Source organism: Miscanthus floridulus, chromosome 7, assembly GCF_019320115.1.
Source record: "Miscanthus floridulus cultivar M001 chromosome 7, ASM1932011v1, whole genome shotgun sequence".
Taxonomy (NCBI): Eukaryota; Viridiplantae; Streptophyta; class Magnoliopsida; order Poales; family Poaceae; genus Miscanthus; species Miscanthus floridulus.
This window is the reverse complement of record NC_089586.1, coordinates 79,201,932-79,221,084: the sequence shown is the minus strand read 5'-3', so window position 1 is coordinate 79,221,084 and position 19,153 is coordinate 79,201,932. Positions and strand designations below refer to the sequence as shown.

At 45.4% G+C, this 19,153-nt stretch overlaps 1 long non-coding RNA gene across 1 annotated transcript; it reads left to right on the top strand.

Moving 5' to 3' along the window:
* Window positions 1–813: 813 nt before the first annotated feature.
* LOC136463545 (uncharacterized) lies at window positions 814–1,947 on the top strand. The gene is made up of 2 exons (XR_010761038.1): window positions 814–1,311; window positions 1,593–1,947. It is a non-coding gene; the product is annotated as an uncharacterized lncRNA (long non-coding RNA).
* The last annotated feature ends 17,206 nt before the right edge of the window (window positions 1,948–19,153 follow it).

Sequence of the window (19,153 nt, the reverse complement as noted above, 5' to 3'; positions counted from 1 at the left end):
TCATATTTTACAAATGGAAGAAGTAGAGCGTTAACAACAACACCAGCTACAAGTACTTATTAGCTACCGAAATTAATAAAATTATTAGAAGCGAGACTGCCAATTTTTTCAACATACTGTAAGAAATGAAGGAGTGTGTTCGCTAGCTGGTGGCTGGCTGGCTAACCCACTCACGAAAGCACTGGTAACGTGAACAGTGTTTTCAGATAAACAATATTTTTATCTCACAATAACTAACTGGAACAGTATTTTGGCTTATTTTTCAGTCCTACCGAACCGGCTCGAAAATGGCTGCTGAGACCTTGTTCACGTTAGTACCCTGTGTTTGAAACAATGAGATTTTCTGGTGTCTATAGGGTTACTGTGGTTGGGGGTCACGGACAAGGATGTATGCCACCCTACTTTTATGTGTGAGGTTACTACTGGTCCAATTCTGCTGCAGCTAAGCTGGTTTCAGCTGGTATACAAACATGCAGCCGGCTTCGGATTTTGATTGCGGTGTTGGTGGAATAGCCACGATATGGCCGTCGCTAGTGAATGAAGTAATTGGTCAATAGGCGGTGTTCTCTGCGGTACATAACTTAGATGTATATATCATATCTGGTAAGCATTCACCAGTGATATGCCCTATCAAGACACACACACACACATATATGGAAAATTTTTCCTTATCCCGGGAAGTGGTTACTCCTGTTCATTTGGCTGTAGCTTGTCGTAAACGATCGTAAATTTCCAGCTGGAACAATATTTTTCTCTCACACAAACCAGTCAGCAGTACTTCTTCACGAACCAGCAACGATACGAACCAGCCAACCGAACAGGCTGACACACGAGAGGCTGGATTGTCTGTTACCGCAGCTAACGGGTTAAAAAAAAACTTGACCCGTTTGTACCTACCGTCGGTACGCGCAGTATGCGTATATACGTGAATTTAAAAATCAGCGTACCGGGTGTCCGGATAATTAGCGTGGAAAACGGATCTGGGAGACGGTGGGTCGAGTATATACGTAGGCACAAATCATGGCTGACTGCATCTTCGTCCACATCTAGCCAGTTTGTCTTCGCATACAGAACACTAGTTCGCTCATCCACTTCCTGTCGCCGACGAACTGGTGCACGCCAGGCCATCGACGGCGGCGCGGCCAGGCCGTCGCGCTCCGCGGCCCCCGGCGGCGGCGCGGCCAGGCCAGCACGCTCGGTGGCCCCGGCGACGGTGGCGCTGCCAGGCCCGCGCGTATCTGCCGCTAGGCTGTGTGCGCTGCCTCCGCCGGGCGGGCGGGCTTATCCAACTCGAGCGACGCCTCTGTTCTCGTGCGCTGAGTCGACAACGAACAGTCCATACCTCCTCTGAAATCTGAATTAGGATTACCGATTACAGCACCATCAATCCATTCGTGTGTTTCTCATTTAGTTTGTTGTCAATCCGTAGGCAAATCTCTTGCTCACTCGTGTTGCTTGTTTTTCCTGATCAAGAGCGCCTAGCCCCCCGTCTGTCATCTGTGTTGCTCATCCGTGTTTGCTTGTTTCCATCTCAATTCACTAATCCTTCTTGTTGTGATCGATTTGTTAATTCCAATTTAATATCCTTGCAGATTGCAGATCCGAATAGGAGGCTTATCCTTGCAGATTGCAGATCCGGTTGATTCCATTGATCTTGCTGCTATCGCACTACTACTTAAATCAAATCATCTTATCTTGGATACAAGGCGTTCTCTCCTGCTTCTCTGCACTTGTCGTCGACAGTCACTATGAATTAAAAAGAGTATTCTTGGATACTATCTTTCAGAGAAGAGTATGTTTAGATATTTTTCCAGAGAAGTGTATGTTTAAATACTTTGTCACAGAAGAGTATGTTTAGATACTTTTTGAAAAAAGAGTATGTTTAGATACTTTATCACAGAAGAGTATCATCGGATACTCTTTTCATAAATTAAGTATCATTCAATACTTCAATATGGTTGTATCACTCGATGCGTTTTTAGATTATAGCAGTGGCAATACATTGTTCTACATTTTTTTACCAAAGTTTGTTCTACATTTTCCCATTTTTGGTGCAAGTATATTTCATACTACTACAGTATTATATTTTTTCCCTCCGAGTAATGTACTCTCATTACTCAGCGTTGATGTACGTATGTACATGTACTCCCAAATAATTAAATAATTTTCTATGTGTGTATACATACTTCCAAATAATTAAATAATTTACTACGTACCTATACATACTCACAAATGATACTACGTATGTATACATACTCCCAAATGATACGTACTATGTGTGGCAGAACCGTCCGAAATAACGTACTTACGGAGGCGCTCGTCTTCCATCAGACACTAAGCACTCAAAAGCAAGCTACAGCGAGCGGTTCCGTCGGGCACACCCCAAGAGAGAGCCCGAAATATCCACATTTTTTTCCAAGGATACAATAATGAGAACGAATTATAATACATAATCCATTTCATACATACAGAGTTCTTAAAAATTCATTATTACATTGTCAAATTAAGAATGCGGAATATTAAACAGCGGAATGATAATAAACATCTATCGATAATGAACAATGATCCGTCTGTGCCCACAAGAAGAATCCTTCACACAATGGCAACGTCTCAAGCAATACCTTCAATAGGGGTAAATAAACCATGAGTACACAATGTACTCGCAAGACTTATCCGACTAGTGGAAATAATTTCCCGACTCTAAGGGATATGCAAAGCTTTATGGTTTGCTGGTTTTCTTTTTGCAGAAAGCAATACTAATAGTGAGTCCTTATTTATGTCATTATTAGCAGCCATAATTAATTTATTATCTAGCCATTCTATGTAAGCACATGTTCTACTTTCAATCTATAGTTGAGCAATCAGTTCCATTTCTTCACCGTTCATCTTTCAGTTTTTACTACGGTGCTAGAGTTTAGGCAAGTAGGACCGACACGGCGGCGATTCGTGAATCAATATACCCAGCTGGGTACCCAAAAATACACGCCCAGCTTTTACCCCAGGCACAAGCAGGACTAACTCATCACCCTCCTGTCATGGGGTCCAGGTCCCCGTCCAAACTTAGACTCCAAGCCCCCGCTCCTAAGTCCCGAACTTAGTGCGGTGCTTAGACCTCCACCATCTCCGCCCCTAATCAGTCGGTCCTGAAAGAGCCGAAACCCACGACAAGAGAGCAACAAGTCTTCCCTGCGCCCATACTCAAGTATATGCCCGGGATAATAAATCTATGACTTGCCTAGCGTCCAATGCAATGGCTGGTCCTTAACTGACGTAGACAGGAAAAAGTGTAACCAAGCTATGCCCTGTTGGCTGTAGGACGCAACCTCTTACACCCACCAATATTCAAACCATATCCTTGCTCGGTCACCAATTCCTTTCCACCATTTTATCATGACTGATCATAATTATCACCTATTGTGAGTAACGACAGGTTACTCACGCTACTAAAATCCTGAGCATAGCAGCTACTCGACCTATACTAGTAGAACTCATAGGTAGATATATTTATGCATGTAGTTTTTATAAAATACATGTAACGTAAATGCACATCATATATATATTCATTAATCATTCAAATAGGGGTTATGCACCAGGGCTTGCCTTAGGCAGGCGGTGGGTCAACAAAGTCAGCAACGAACGGCTCCGGGGCTCCCTCCTGCACGAGGATCTCCTCCTCATACTCCTTAATGACCTCCTCGTAGTCCTGTTCGTCCACAGGCGCGATCTCTACCAACTCATGATCTATATGCATGAAATAATGATGCAACACTTAGTAATACGACAATAGCAACTCTTAAAATAAAAATATATCTATCAAGCTACTAAACTAGTTCTACCGACTAAGGTGCTAAGTTACCTACTGTTAACACTAATAAGTATGCAGCATGACATATATTAGCTTCGCAACTAAAGGGATTCTTACTCTTAATACCGATTTACTCTATATATGATAAAACAAGGAGTACTAGCTACTCTATTTATCAACCTACTCTAGGACTATAAAATTTACAGTGAGTACATAATAATCTACTGAACCTACTGTAAAAAAATTATGGCTAAAGCTATCATCAATTTGCCATAAAAAATTCCTACAAATGTTACCCTAAATAATACTAAGCTTTCTAAATTGAATTTATGAACCTATCATTATCATAGATAACTGTAAACTAACTACTCTAACATATAGATAGCATTTTTGTGAACCTAACAAAATTTGTTTCACTATTTTTGGACATCTATAGAATTTACTATTATTTTTTAAAGTTCAGCTCAAAACTAAATTGAATAAACATTCATACTTCACTGGAAATTGAAAAACCTAAATCTACCGCATGGCACAAAGCGCGAGTGGGTTGGCCCAGTTCGGCGCAACGCACGCGCACATGCAACGCACGGCGCGGCCTAGTTCGTGTGACGACGACCTGCGACGGGGAGGACCCGCGCGCGCCGGTCATCTTGCAAAAACGTCGTCGGCCTACCCGGTAATCACGCAAACACTAAGAGCACTATTCCGCCAGTCTGCTATCTTACAACTATGCCCCTCCCCCTTTCCATCTTTACCATGGCCATACCCTCGGGCCCCCGCGTGCGCGCACTGGTGTGGCGGCGCTAGCACCGGGTGGTTACGCCGGCTAGACCAGCCCTTCCCCGCCCTATCTACGGAGCCGATACCTGCCTAGGCGCTAAAGCGAAGCACTAGGCGAAGGAAGTGCGAGCTAGGACACCATAGTAAGGCTGGACCACGGTGGTGGAGCTCCTGCACTAAAAACGGTGATGTTCCGGTGAGTTACAACAGCACTGGGGTAAATAGGGTAGCTAGTGAGCTCCAGGCACTCACCACGGAACCAATTGAGGCGGTGGTTCGACCGGAGGCAGCCCGAGCCAAGCTGGCCGCGTGCGCATGGACGGTGCAGTGGTGCACGACAATTGCAAGGCTACGCCAGGGGTGGCTAGGCGGTGGTAGAAACTTGACAAGGGTGCGTAGGGTGATGAGTCGGTGGAGTCAAAGTTGGCAGTGCAACGAATTGAACACGAGCAGCTCTGGAGAGGGGGCCTGCCGTCAACGCATACCGACATGGTCTTGTTGACCCGTCGGGCAGGAAACTCCAAATTAGAGTGTGGCATGGTAAGGCTCAGTGCAAGCTGGGGTCGGGTGGTTGGCTGACTGCACAATGGAGCCACGGGCAAGGTTAATTGGACTAAGGTGCCTCCATTGACCCGAATTGAGAGGAGCAGGTCCGGTGACCATGGCAACAGAGGAACAGGGGATGAGCAGCATGGCTTGGCCCATCGCTGTCGTGGCGTGACGCGGCTGTCAATCGGTGCACAATCTCGCACGGGCTACAAGGCAATGGGGAAATGGCCAACGCGCTCAGGACGGTGGGCCGCACGGCCATAAATTGCAAACCGACGATGGCGGCTCGGCCCTACACACCGCAGAGGCATGGCACCGATCAGCACAGCGTCGCATCAAAGTGGATGTGATGGCAATGTAGGCAGGCCAAGCCCACACGCGTGCAGCCATGATGGGTCAGCGGCAGCAGTGGCCGAGCGAGCGGCAGTCGGAGTGCAGCGCGACCGAGGATGTAGCTCGATGTGACGGCGAGCAGAGTGGCTCAGGTGGACGCGATGGTGGGCAACAGCGGCACCGCATGTCAGCAGGCTAGGCTAGCCAAGCCATAGGCCAGCCGTGGCTAGACCAAAGATGGCCACGTGTGCACGGTCCCGCACAGGCGAGCACGAGGAGGCAGCGTGGCTTAGGCGGACACGATGGTGGGAGGCAGAACGGCCAAGCTCGCTAGGTCCCAGCGTGCGCGTGTGCGCACGAGTCGCGTGCCAGGGCACGACAATGACAGTGGGGGCCTAGGCGGTGATGTGCGTGGGCGCGTGCGTGTTTGCTTGCGGCGATGTCGACCAAGTCACGGTGACTGTAGCTATAGACGCTGCACCTGCTTGGCAACATGTTATGCACGCTTTTTAAAGCTGCTCAAAAATCCAAATCGATGATCCAGTTGCTAAACCACCTATTTTACGCGCGAGATGGTATATCAAGCTACTAAAACAAGCCCTAAGACCATACCACTACCGAACCCGATTCTCCTATAAAAATTCCCAACCTTAGCCTCGTCACACAGTTTTCTAACTTAAGAAATTTGGTTAAGTCTCGCTCGAATTTGCGTCAACTTCGATTTCCAAGCTACCAACCATGCTAGCTAGTGAACTCCTTTCGCGATCATAGGCATTTCATCGTCGCCTACGAAGTTTACACTACAAACTTTATTAAAGTGCCGAATATGTGTTCTATAGCATTTTCATTCAGTGAAAATTCGTTTAGAACTCTAAGTGATATAACGTGACATGAAATATAACATTCGTTTCGCGTTTCTGATGAACGTTTCGAGTCACAGGAATTGATTTACACACTATAATTCATACACTATCACATAAACATGATGCACATGCAGTGTTTTAGCAAAAGATTGTATAGTGTAACACCGAGAGTGTTACAAATCTACCTCCCTAAAACAAAATCTTGACCCAAGATTTCATGTGCCTAGTGTGGGAAGGAGATAGGAAATACATTTCAACGTAACAACTGCCTATCAAAACTAGAGAGAAGGTGGGGGTAATGCTTCAATATGTAGCTCTCTTGTTCCCACGTGGCCTCATCCTCTGAGTGGTTTCACCACTGCACCTTGTAGAACTTCACCACATTGTTCCTTGTCACTCTTTCCTTTTCGTCTATGATTTTGATAGGGTGCTCAATATACGTCAAGTCCGGCTGGAGAGGAAGCTCTTCAATTTCCACTGCTTCATCAGGCACCCACAAACATCTCTTCAACTAAGATACGTGGAACACATCATGTACCGTCGATAAAATATTGGGAAGCTGGAGACGATATGCAACTGGGCCACACTACTTCAAAATTTGGTAAGGACCCACGTATCAAGGAGCTAGCTTGCCATGGATACCAAACCGATGCCCCCTCTCATAGGAGACACCTTGAGGTACACGTAATCCCCAACTGCAAACTACAAAGGCCTTCTACGCTTGTCTGCATAAGCTTTCTGTCGGCTCTGAGCTGCCTTCAAGTGACTCTAAATAATGGTCACCTGCTCGCGAGCCTCTTTGATGAAATCAGGCCCAAAATATCCACGGTCTCCTACTTCACTCAGTTAGTTGGTGTCCTACATTTCTTTCCATATAGAGCTTCAAATGGTGCGATGCTGATGCTTTCTTGGTAGCTATTATTATAAGAAAATTCAGCTAAGTTCAAGCATTTGTCCCACTTCTCTAGAAAAGAAATGGCACACGCTCTCAACATATCCTCCAGTACCTGGTTTACCCTTTTTGTTTGGCCATCATTCTAGGGGTGATAGGCTAAACTACAGAGGAGACCAGTACCAAGACACTCCTAGAGTTGCTCCTAGAAGCGAGAGATAAAAACTGACCCTCTATCAGAAACAATAGTAAGGGGGACTCCATGTAGGGTCACAATCCGATCCAAATACAACTCGACATACTTTCTGGCAGAATATGTGGAATTCATTGGGAGAAAATGAGCTGACTTGGTAAGGCGATCCACAATGACCCAAATAGAGTTATAGCATTGGATGTGCGGGGTAAACCCATAATGAAATCCATGGAAATTTCTTCCCATTTCCACACAGGAATGGGCAAGGACTACAAATATCCTGGAGTACGCATATGGTTAGCCTTAACTCTCCCATAAGTGTCGCACTCCACGACGTACTGGGTGATGTCCTGCATCATATTGGACCACCATTACAAGTGGCGCAAATCATGGTACATCTTGTTGCTGCCAGGATGGATAGACAACTTGGAATGGTGAGCTTCATTGAAAATCTTCCTTTTTAGCTCCTCATTTGATGGAACCACCAATCTATCCTTGTACCTCACTATATCTTGCTCATCAATACTAAAGTGAGGGCCACGCCCTTCGGTAATCAATTTTCTGATGTGAGGAATTTCTAAAGTATCTTGCCTTTGTTCCATAATAATCTGCTCAAGCAATTCTGAAACTAAGGCAATGTGAGCTAGCACCTCAGCATGATTGAGAGACAGAGGTGTTTCTTCAACCTGATGTGACTTCTAGCTCATGGCATCAGCTACCACATTGGCCTTTCCTGGGTGGTAATGTACCTCCAAGTTATAATCTTTAATCAATTCCAACCATCTCCTTTGCCTCATATTTAACTCAGACTGAGTAAAAATATATTTAAGGCTCTTATGGTATGTAAAGTTGTGTACTTTGTTGCCCAACAAGTAATGCCTCCAAATTTTTAGAGCGTGGACCGCAGCAGCCAGCTAATCATGAGTGGGGTAATTTATTTCGTGCTTTTTCAGTTGGCGTGAAGCATAAGCTATCACATGCCTATCCTGCATAAGCACACATCCCAACCCCGTCTTCGAGGCATCACAATATACATCAAAAGGTATGTCAATATCTGGTTGGGCCAAGACAGGAGCAGTGGTCAGAAATTTCTTCAAAGCTTGGAAGGCTTCTTCACAGGCTAGGCTCTAATCAAACTTGACTTCTTTTTGGAGCAGCTTGGTCATTGGCTGAGCTATCTTAGAGAAATCTGGAATGAAATGCCAATAGTACCCAGCTAGACCAAGGAACTGATAAATCTGGTGCCCTAACTTGGGAGACTTCCAATTTAGCACATCTTGCACCCTACTAGGTCAACAGAGATACTGTCAGGTGTCAAAACATGCCCCAAAAACTGCACTCGATCTAACTAGAATTCACACTTGCTGAATTTAGCATACAACTTGTGTTCTCTCAATCGAGTCAGTACTATCTAAAGGTGTTGGGCATGCTCTTCATCGTTCTTGGAATATATCAGGATATCATCAATGAATAGCACAACAAACTTATCTAGCTCTAGCATAAAGACTGAATTCATCAAGTACATGAAGAATGCAGGAGCATTGGTGAGACCAAAAGATATTACTAGGTACTCATACAACCCATACCTAGTAGAAAAAGTTGTCTTTTGTATATCTTGTGGTCTAATCTTGCTCTGATGATAGCCTGAACGAATGTCATTCTTGGAGAACACCTTGGCACCATCGAACAAAGTATCTATGCGGGGCAAAGGATACTTGTTCTTAATGGTTACCGCATTAAGAGAGCGGTAATCCACACTCATCCAAAGAGTGCCATCCTTCTTCTTCACAAAAATGGCTGGACAACCCCATGGTGAAGTGCTAGGACGGATGAAGCCCTTTTCCAGCAACTCTTCCAACTGCTTCTTCATTTTAGCCAATTCCTTCAGAGCCATGCGATATAGGCGTCGGGAGATAGGAGCAGTACCAGGCTCTAGCTCAATGGAGAACTCCACCTCTCTGTCCAGTGGTAACCCAGGTAGATCTTTAGGAAAAACATCTAGGAACTCATATACTATCGGAATAGAGGTAAGATCAGGAGAAGCTTCAGCATGAGCAACAACAGGTAAGGGTGGATCTGAGTGTATCAAAAGAGACATTCTATCCTCAAAAGAAGGACGATGTAACTCTATAATTCTCTGCTTCAAATCCAAGACTACCCCATATACACATAACCAGTTCATTCCCATAATAGCATCAATGCCTTGCCCAGGCAGTATCATGAACTGGAGACGGTATGTGTGAGTGGCTAATACCAAGCTCACTATGTCCGTCTGAGTGTTAATGCACATCTGCGCACCTGGAGTATTAATTCTATAAGCAAACAGTATAGCCATAAGAGGTATATTGTGTCGGTGTGCAAAATCCATGCTCATGAATGAATGTGATACACCAGAATTAAATAACACATAAGCTGGATGGGAATCAATGGTGAACATACCAGCCATCATCGGTTCATTTTGCAATATCTGCTCAGCCTCCGTGAAATTTACTTGTCTAGATTGGCTGACTACACTTTCTTCTTGATCACTATCCGCTTGACTAGCCTAGAGTTAGTCGATGGCTGAGTAGACTGGGCCAGCTAGTTTTGCGGACACTCTTGGGTATAGTGGCCATCCTTGCCACATTTGAAACAAGCACCCGGCTTGTTTCTCTGTCCCAGATGAGGTGCAACCTACTGTCCTTGGGGCTGCTGATGTTGCACCTGTTGAGTAGATGCACGGTACTACGTGGAAGAAGCCTGAACAGTCTGCTAAGGCTGTCAAAACGAATGCTCGCCTGAAGATTGATAGGGCACCTACCTGACAACCTGTACTTTCTGAGTATGGGGGTGACTAAAAGACCCTATAGCCACCCGCTTGCGCTTCCATTATGCCTGGGAATCCCGTTGCAAGCCCTCCATGGTGATGGCAGCATTCATCATCGCCCGAAAGGTCTGCTAGTTCCCAATATAAAGCTCCTTCTGTAAGCTACAAGAGAGCCTGTGATAGAAGCGGTCCCTCTTCTTCTTGTCTATATCCACATGAGTTCCAGCATATTGGGACAAGTGGTTGAACTTATTGACATAGTCCATCACGGACATACTCCCTTGCTGTAGGTCTAGGAACTCAGTTAGCTTCTTGTTGAGAACAACAGTAGGAATATAAAATTCTCTGAATGCTACGGTGAACTCCTACCAGGTCACCAAGTGATCTGGCTGCTGCATGGCATTCAAGGTATCCCACCATACACTTGCGGACCCCAACAACTGTTGCACTGCAAAGCACACTTTCTGCTCATCTGTCACGATGAGCAATAGAAACTTTTGCTCTAGAATGCGAGGCCAATGCTCCACATCCAGGGGCTCAGCTGATGGTGTGAATGTGGGTGGGTGCATCTTGAGGAAATCCTAATAAGAGCAGGGTCCCTTAGGACCGCGGGCACCACCCCCGTTCCCACCATTGCCTCCATGGCCTCCACGGGCGAAGCCACCAATAGCCTGTGCCAGCGGCTCTATGGCACGGGCTGACTCGCGGCGAGCAGCCATCATTTCCACCATCATCTCCACGTGAGTCATCGGAGGTGGTGGTGGTGAAGGAGGAGGAACCAGAAGTGGAGCCTCATGGCTCTCCTCATTGCCGTGCTCATTGGCCCGGCCACTTTCACCTTGGCCTTCTCCAAGCCCATGGCCCGCCCTAGCACTGGTGCTCCCATGACCAGACCTTAGGTTCATCTGTAACAGATAGGAACCCGCCATTTAGAACAACCCTCTAGACCAGGAATGATAAGGCATTTATTAAAGCATTCTTTTAGTTAAGCCTATCAATTTACTAATCTAATTTATACGTGTAGGGGGAATTCTAATTTAAGCAAGATGCTATTATCATGATGCATGTATCGGCCTATACGCTCACTCAAGCCAGAATATAGCGGCATTCGCAAAATTTTGGCACATCGCACACTCACTTTCCATATGCTAAGCGATTTCTTACACAACGTAAGTCAGTGTACCTGCAGAAAACTGATTAGACAAAACCAATGCCACTATCCTAGATAGACCACATTGCTAGGACCCATACTTATTTAGATAATTTCATCGCATCCTACTTTTCACAAACCTTAGTTGATCAAATTTTTAAGTTTTGGAAAAGAGTGATGAACTCGTAAACTCATTATTGGCTCTGGTACCAATTGTGGCAGAACCGCCTGAAATAACGTACTTACAGAGGCGCTCGTCTTCCATCAGACACAAAGCACCCCGAAAGTAAGCTACAGCGAGCGGTTCCGTCGGGCACACCCCAAGGGAGAGCCCAAAAGATCCACATTTTTCTCAAGGATCCAATAATGAGAACGAGTTACAATACTTAATCCATTTCATACATTCAAAGTTCTTAGAAATTCATTATTACATTGCCAAATTCAGAGCGCGGAATATTAAACAGCGGAATGATAATAAACATCTATCGCTAATGAACAAGGATCCGTCCGTGCCCACTAGAAGAATCCTTCACACAATGGCAACGTCTCAAGTAGTACTTGCAACAGGGGTAAATAAACCCTGTGTACACAATGTACTCGCAAGACTTATCTGACTAGTGGGAATAATTTCCCGACTCCAAGGGATATGCAAAGCTTTATGGTTTGTTGGTTTCCTTTTTGTAGAAATCAATACTAATAGTGAGTCCTTATTTATGTCATTATTAGCAGCCATGATTAATTTATTATCTAACCATTCTATGTAAGCATCTATTCTACTTTCAAGCAATAGTTGAGCAGTCAGTTCCATTTCTTCACCATTCATCTTTCAATTCTTACTACGGTGCTAGAGTTTAGACAAGTCAGACCAACATGGCGGCGATTCATGAATCAATGTGCCCAGCTGAGTACCCCAAAAACATACGCCCTACTTGTACCCCAGGCACAAGCAGGACCAACCCATCACCCTCCTATCACAGGGTCTAGGTCCCCATCCAAACTTGGACTCCAAGCCCCCGCTCCTAAGTCTTAGACTTAGTGCGGTGCTTAGACCTCCAACCAGTCGGTCCGGAAAGAGCCGAAACCCACGATAAGAGAGCAACAAGTCTTCCCTACGCCCAGACCCAAGTATGTGCTCGGGATAATAAATCTATGACTTGCCTAGCGTCCAATGCAATGGCCGGTCCTTAACTGATGCAGACAGAGAAAAAGTGTAACCAAGCTATGCCCTATTGGACGCAGGACACAACCTCTTACATCCACCAATATCCAAACCATATCCCTGCCCGGTCACCAATTCCTTTCCACCATTTTATCATTAGTGATCATAATTATCACCTATTGTGAGTAACGGCAGGTTACTCATGCTACCAAAATCCTGAGCATAGCAGCTACTCGATCAATACTAGTAGGACTCATAGGTAGATATATTTATGCATGTAGTTTCTATAAAATGCCTGTAACGTAAATGCACATCATATATATATATTCATTAATCATTCAAATAGGGGTTATGCACCAGGGCTTGCCTTGGGCAGGCGGTGGGTCAACAAAGTCAACAACGAACAGCTCTGGGGCTCCCTCCTACATGAGGATCTCCTCCTCGTACTCTTCAATTTCCTCCAAGTAGTCCTGTTCATCCATAGGCATGAACTCTACCAACTCATGATCTACATGCATGAAATGATGATGCAACACTTAGTAATACGATAACAACAACTTTTAAAATAAAAATATATCTATCAAGCTACTAAGCTAGTTCTACCAACTAAGGTGCTAAGTTATCTCCTGTTAACACTAACAAGTATGCAGCATGACATATATTATCTTCGCAACTAAAGGTATTCTTACTCTTAATACCAATTTACTCTATATATGATAAAATAAGGAGTACTAGCTACTCTAGTTATCAACTTACTCTAGGGCTACAAAATTTACAGTGAGTACATAATAATCTATTGAAACTACTGTAAAAATTTTATGGCTAAAGCTATCATCAATTTGCCACAAAAATTCATACAAATATTAAGCTAAATAATACTAAGCTTTCTAAATGAAATTTATGAACCTATAATTATCACAAATAACTGTAAACTAACTACACTAATAGATAGATAGCATTTTTGTGAAGCTAACAAATTTTGTTTCACTATTTTTGAACATCTATAGAATTTATTATTATTTTTCAAAGTTTAGCTCAAAACTAAATTGAATAAATATTCATACTTCACTGGAAATTGAGAAACCTAAATCTACCGCGTGGCCCAAAGCGTGAGCGGCTCAGCCTAGTTCGGTGCAACACGCGCGCACACACGACGCACGGCGTGGCCCACGCGGGCACGGCCTAGTCCGCACGACGACGGCCCACGACGGGGAGGACCCACGTGCGCCGATCATCTTGCAAAAACACCCTCAGCCTACCCGATAATCATGCGAACACTAAGAGCACTATTTTGCCAGTCTATTATCTTACAACTATGCCCTTCCCCCTTTCCATCTTTACCATGGCCATACCCTCAGGCCCCTCGCGTGCACATCGGCGCGGCGGCGCTGTCACCGAGTGGTTACACCGGCTAGACCAACCCTTCCTCGCCCTATCTACGGAGCCGATACCTGCCTAGGCGCAAACAGGAAGCACTGGGTGAAGGAAGCATGAGCTAGGACGCCGCAGTAAGGCCGGACCATGGTGGCGGAGCTCCTGCACTGAAAATGGTGACGTTCCAATGAGTTACAATAGCGCCGGGGTAAATAGGGTACCTACTGAGCTCTAGGCACTCACCACGGAACTAATCGAGGTGGTGGTTCGACCGGAGGCGGCCTGAGCCAAGCTGGTCACGTGCGCATAGACGGTGCAGTGGTGCACGGTGGTCGGAAGGCTATGCCAGGGGTGGCTAGGCGATGGTAGCGACTTGGCAAGGGTGCGCAGGGTGATGAGTAGGTGGAGTCGAAGTTAGCGGTGCAACGAATTAAACACAAGCAACTCTGGAGAGGGGGCTTGCCGTCGACGCATACCGACACGGTCTTGTTGACCCGGTGGGAAGGAAACTCCAAATTAGAGCGTGGTAGGACAAGGCTCACTACAAGCTGGGGTTGGGTGGTTGGCTGACTACACGATGGAGCCACGGGCAAGGTTAATTGGATTGAGGTGCCTCCATTGACCCAAATTGAGAGGAGCAGGTCTGGCGACCATGGCGATAGAGGAATAGGGGATGAGTGGCATGGCTTGGCCCGTCACTGCCGTGGCGTCACGCGGCTGTCAATCGGTGCACAATCATGCACGAGCTACAGGGCGATGGGGAAACGGCCAACGTGCTCAGGATAGTGGGCCGCAAGGCCATAAATTGCAAATCAATGACGGAGGCTTGGCCTTGCGCGCCGCAAAGGCATGGCGCCAGTTAGCGCAGCATCGCATCAAAGTGGATGTGATGGCAATGCTAGCGTGAGAAGCCCACGCACGTGCAGTCGTGAAGGGTCAGCTGCAACAGTGGCCGAGCGAGCGGTGGTCGGAGCGCAGCGCTACTTGGGACGCAGCTGGATGTGACGGCGAGCAGAGTGGCTCAGGTGGACGCGACGGCGGGCAACATCGCCACCGTGCGTCAGCAGCCCAGGCTATCGGTCATCTAGTGCCACTCGAGTGATCTAACTTTGCATCGTCGCTAAGATTGAGTGGTGTGGCAAGTTGAGTGGCTAATCCTTTGGAAAATGATTGTGAAAATACTAACACACATACACATGGTGGTGTACACTTGGTGGTGTTCGCACATTTACAAAGGAGATGAAGTTGGAGTTGATGTGGATCAACTCGATGATGGAACGGAGGCGAGAAAGGTTCGGAACTCCACTGGTAGAGTGTCCGCCCATAGGGTGCAGACAGTCTGATGGTGCCACCGATGCCCTATATAGAAAAGATAGGGTTTTGCAGAACTAATCAGACGCAGGCCTTGGCAGGACCGGCACATCCGGTCAGTGGCAGCAGTGAGCGCACGGTCTTGGTCTCGTGACTGGACGCTGGCGCAAAGAGTGACCGGACGCTCAAGGTCTGCGTCTGGTCAGGCTAATGTACGGTGACGTAGATGATGCAGAAAAGTTGGAGAAGAACCAGACGCTGATGCTGCGTCCGATCGTGACCAATCGGACGCATCCGGTCACGACTGGAACCTTACTAGAAACGACCGGACGCTGGGGTCCTGTGTCCGGTCACTTTGAACAGCGCGTTTGGTCATCACTTGACCGTTGAGATCAAGAGACTAAGTTTGAACGGAAGCAACACGTGGAGAGCATCCGTTGACCGGACACTGAGGTCATACGTTCGGTCGTCTTGAAAAACGCCCAGTGAAGGGGTAACGGCTAGTTTAGCCCGTGGGGCTATAAATAGAAGTGGGTCTTAGCCATGGATGGTGCTGAGCACCTCAGGGGACTTTGTGTCCATGCTTGAGAGTGCTTGGGAGCCCTCCATCTCACATATGCTTGATAGTGATCATCCAATTGTGTGAGAGAGAGATTCTAGTGCGATTGCATCATGAGGTTGCATCGAGTGACACTAGGTGATCGAGTTACAAGCCGGTGGTGCTTGTTACTCTTGGAGGCTGCCACCTCCTAGATGGCTTGGTGGTGGTCTCCGTCGAAGCCCGCAAGAAGCTTGTGTGGTGCTCCAGAGAAGAGCTTTGTGAGGGGCATTGTGCTCGCCCCGCGGGAGCCATGAAGAGCAACTCTAGTAAAGCGAGACGCGAAGGGCGACAAGTGGTCCGGCCGGGTCAAGTGCTAGAGCTTGTGGTAAGCACTCCACGTGGGAGAGTGTGACTTGTGGGTCACCACTAGCAAGAGGACCGGCGGCAACCTTGAAGCTTGTCTCAACAGGGACTAGCGTGTTGGCAAGCACGTGAACCTCAGGAAAAAAAATCATTGTATCATACTTGTATCCCGTTGGTTTGCATCCTCGTTACACAAGCTTGTAATTACTTTCATATACATTGTGCTTGTGTAGTTGCTCTTGTAATTAGTTAGCTTGTGTAGCTCACTAGTTACCTTCTTGCTTGTGTAGCATAGAAGTAGCTCCCTTACGTGGCTAATTTGGTTTGTGTAACCTTGTTAGTCACATTGCTTAGTTTGTGTAGCTAAGTATTTGTGCTCTATAATTTGGCATTGGTTGCCTTATTATTGAGCATTGCTAGTGAGCTTAGTTGGCTTTGTGCTTTTGCTTACTAGCATGTGTAGGAGCTCCCTCAATGCTTGAAGTACTAGTGGCATATGTTTGTGTGACCTTGCTCCTAGAATTGATTAGGTGAGCTCTAGCTATTCCGGCACCTTAATTGCTTAATTAGGATCTTTGCAAGGTGCTAGAGAACATAGATAGAGGGGTGTAGTCTTGGCTAGACCGATAGTTTTAATTCCACATTTGTTTCAGTAAGCCGACACGATTAAATTTAGAAAGGAATATTCACCCCCCCTCTAGTCCGCCATCTCGACCTTCAAGTGGTATCAGAGCTAGGTCTCTCATTTGTGGTCTTCACCGACCTGAGAGGATGGCGACTTATGGGCTAGATGTTGATTGTCCATACATTTTTTATGGCACACACTTTACACGATGGAAAAATTGGATGATATGCAATTTTAAGTTTAGTTGCCCTCAAATGTGGTGGATGGTAGATGTAGGCTTTTCTCATGTGTTGGATGAAGATAATCTAACTCAAGCTCAAGAGAAATGCCTAGATCTCGACATCCAAGCTACTAATATCATGTATAGATCTTTGCATGATTGCATATATGGAGAGATCATTGACATAAAGACCGCCCATGAGATTTAGAGTTATCTCAATGAGAAGTATGGGACGGTCTCCGATGATGATGATGAGCCCAAGAAGGAGGCGCATGAGTGTGTTGAGCATGATCACAATGTGGTGATTGAGAAAGATTGCACCACCTCATGGTCAAGTGATAATGATGATCGATCGACTACAAATTCACTTGACAAGGTTGATGATGATGACTCAAGTGATGCAAATGATGATCCAACTCCATGCACACTTGATGGGGATGGTTCATGCTCGAGCCATGATTGTGATGCTACTACAAGGCTATCCACTACACCACATTGTTTCATGTCACAAGGTGACACCAAGGTATCAAATGCTAATATGGTTGATCATGTTGATTCATATGATGAGCTTGTTAGTAGACTTGCTAGCATGACCATGTCTTTAGAAAATGAGAAAGCTAAAACATTGAAATTGGAAAATGAAAACACATTTCTAAAGAACTCTTGTGAAGAACATAATAAATTACTTGATGCTTTTAAATCTTCACATGATGAGCTAAAATTGAATCATGAGACACTTCTTGCATCTCATGATGAATTATTAGAACAACATGCTTCTCTCATTAAAGTGTTTTCAAAGAAACTTAAAAATGATGAGAGCTCATCACATGGGTCAATTAATCAATCACATATTGTTGCTAACCCTTGTGATGTCGGCAAGAAGCATGTATCCACCTCTTGCGATGATTTATTAGATATGCCATGCTCTTCACATATAGATGCTTGTTCTACTTCTATGTCTTGTGAGACTAATCTTTTGAAGGAGAACAATGAGCTAAATGAACAAGTGAAGAAATTGAGCAACAAGCTAGAGAGGTGCTACAACTCAAAAGTCACCTTTGAGCACATGTTGAAGACTCAAAGAAACTATGGTGACAAGTGTAGCCTTGGCTTCAAGAAGAAGATGACAAAGGGTGAAATAAAGAGAGAAAGAAAGATGAAGAAGATACAATAAAGAAAGCTCTCTCATACCATGTGCTACCGGTGTCATGAAGTGGGAGACCTTGCAAATAGTTGCCCTAACATTGAGAAGCTCAAGAAGATAAAAGAAGAAGAGAGGCTCAAGCATGTGAAGTGCTTCAAGTGCCGCACTTGGGGTCACCTTATCTCAATGTGCCCAACCAAGCAATTGGTGAAGCAACTAGAAGGGCCTCAACCAAAGCCACAAGTTGAGAAAGAGAAGACACCCCAAGAGCAAATCAAGACAACCATGAAGATGGTGGTGATTTGATGATAAAGAAGAAGAAAACAAAAAGGGTGGAAAGGCAAGGCATCCCATGCAAACTCAAGATGCCAAGATGATGAGCAAGAATGAAGATGAGAAGAAAGATTATGCTCACATCAAGTGCTTCAAGTGTGGAAGTATGGGACACTTTGCCTCTAAGTGTCCTACCAAGCGTGAGAAGAAGGCTCAAGCAATCCATGAGAGGCAAGGTAATGAGAAGCACCACATGAGCAAGGAAGAGAAGGCTCAATCAAAGAGAAAGTGCTACTCATGCCGGGAAAGGGGACACGTGGCACATTCATGTCCCCTAGGTAACACTCCTATGCCTATTTTAATTAATAATGATTCTATGCTTAGCTAGGATTATAATGGTACCTCTGTGGTTGCTATTATAAAACATCCTGCTATTCATACTAAGGATATGCCTAAGTATGTTGCACCTAACTTGAGAGGACCCAAAATTATTTGGGTACCATCAAAAAGTGGATGATTGTTTGTAGGTACCATCGGCATTGGAGACTTGATTCAATTGATCTCACATTGTTTATCATATGTTGAATCAAGTTATGAAGCTTAGTGCACATTCAAACCCAATACCCAGTGAAAATTGAGTGAAGTCCAAGTGCTATCAACATACAAGTGCTATAATTCAAGTTGTTGGTGATTCATTGGATATATTTGATGACTTGCAAATAATTTAGTTGAAGCTTACTATTTGGATGATTATGAGCTAGCAAAGGTATAT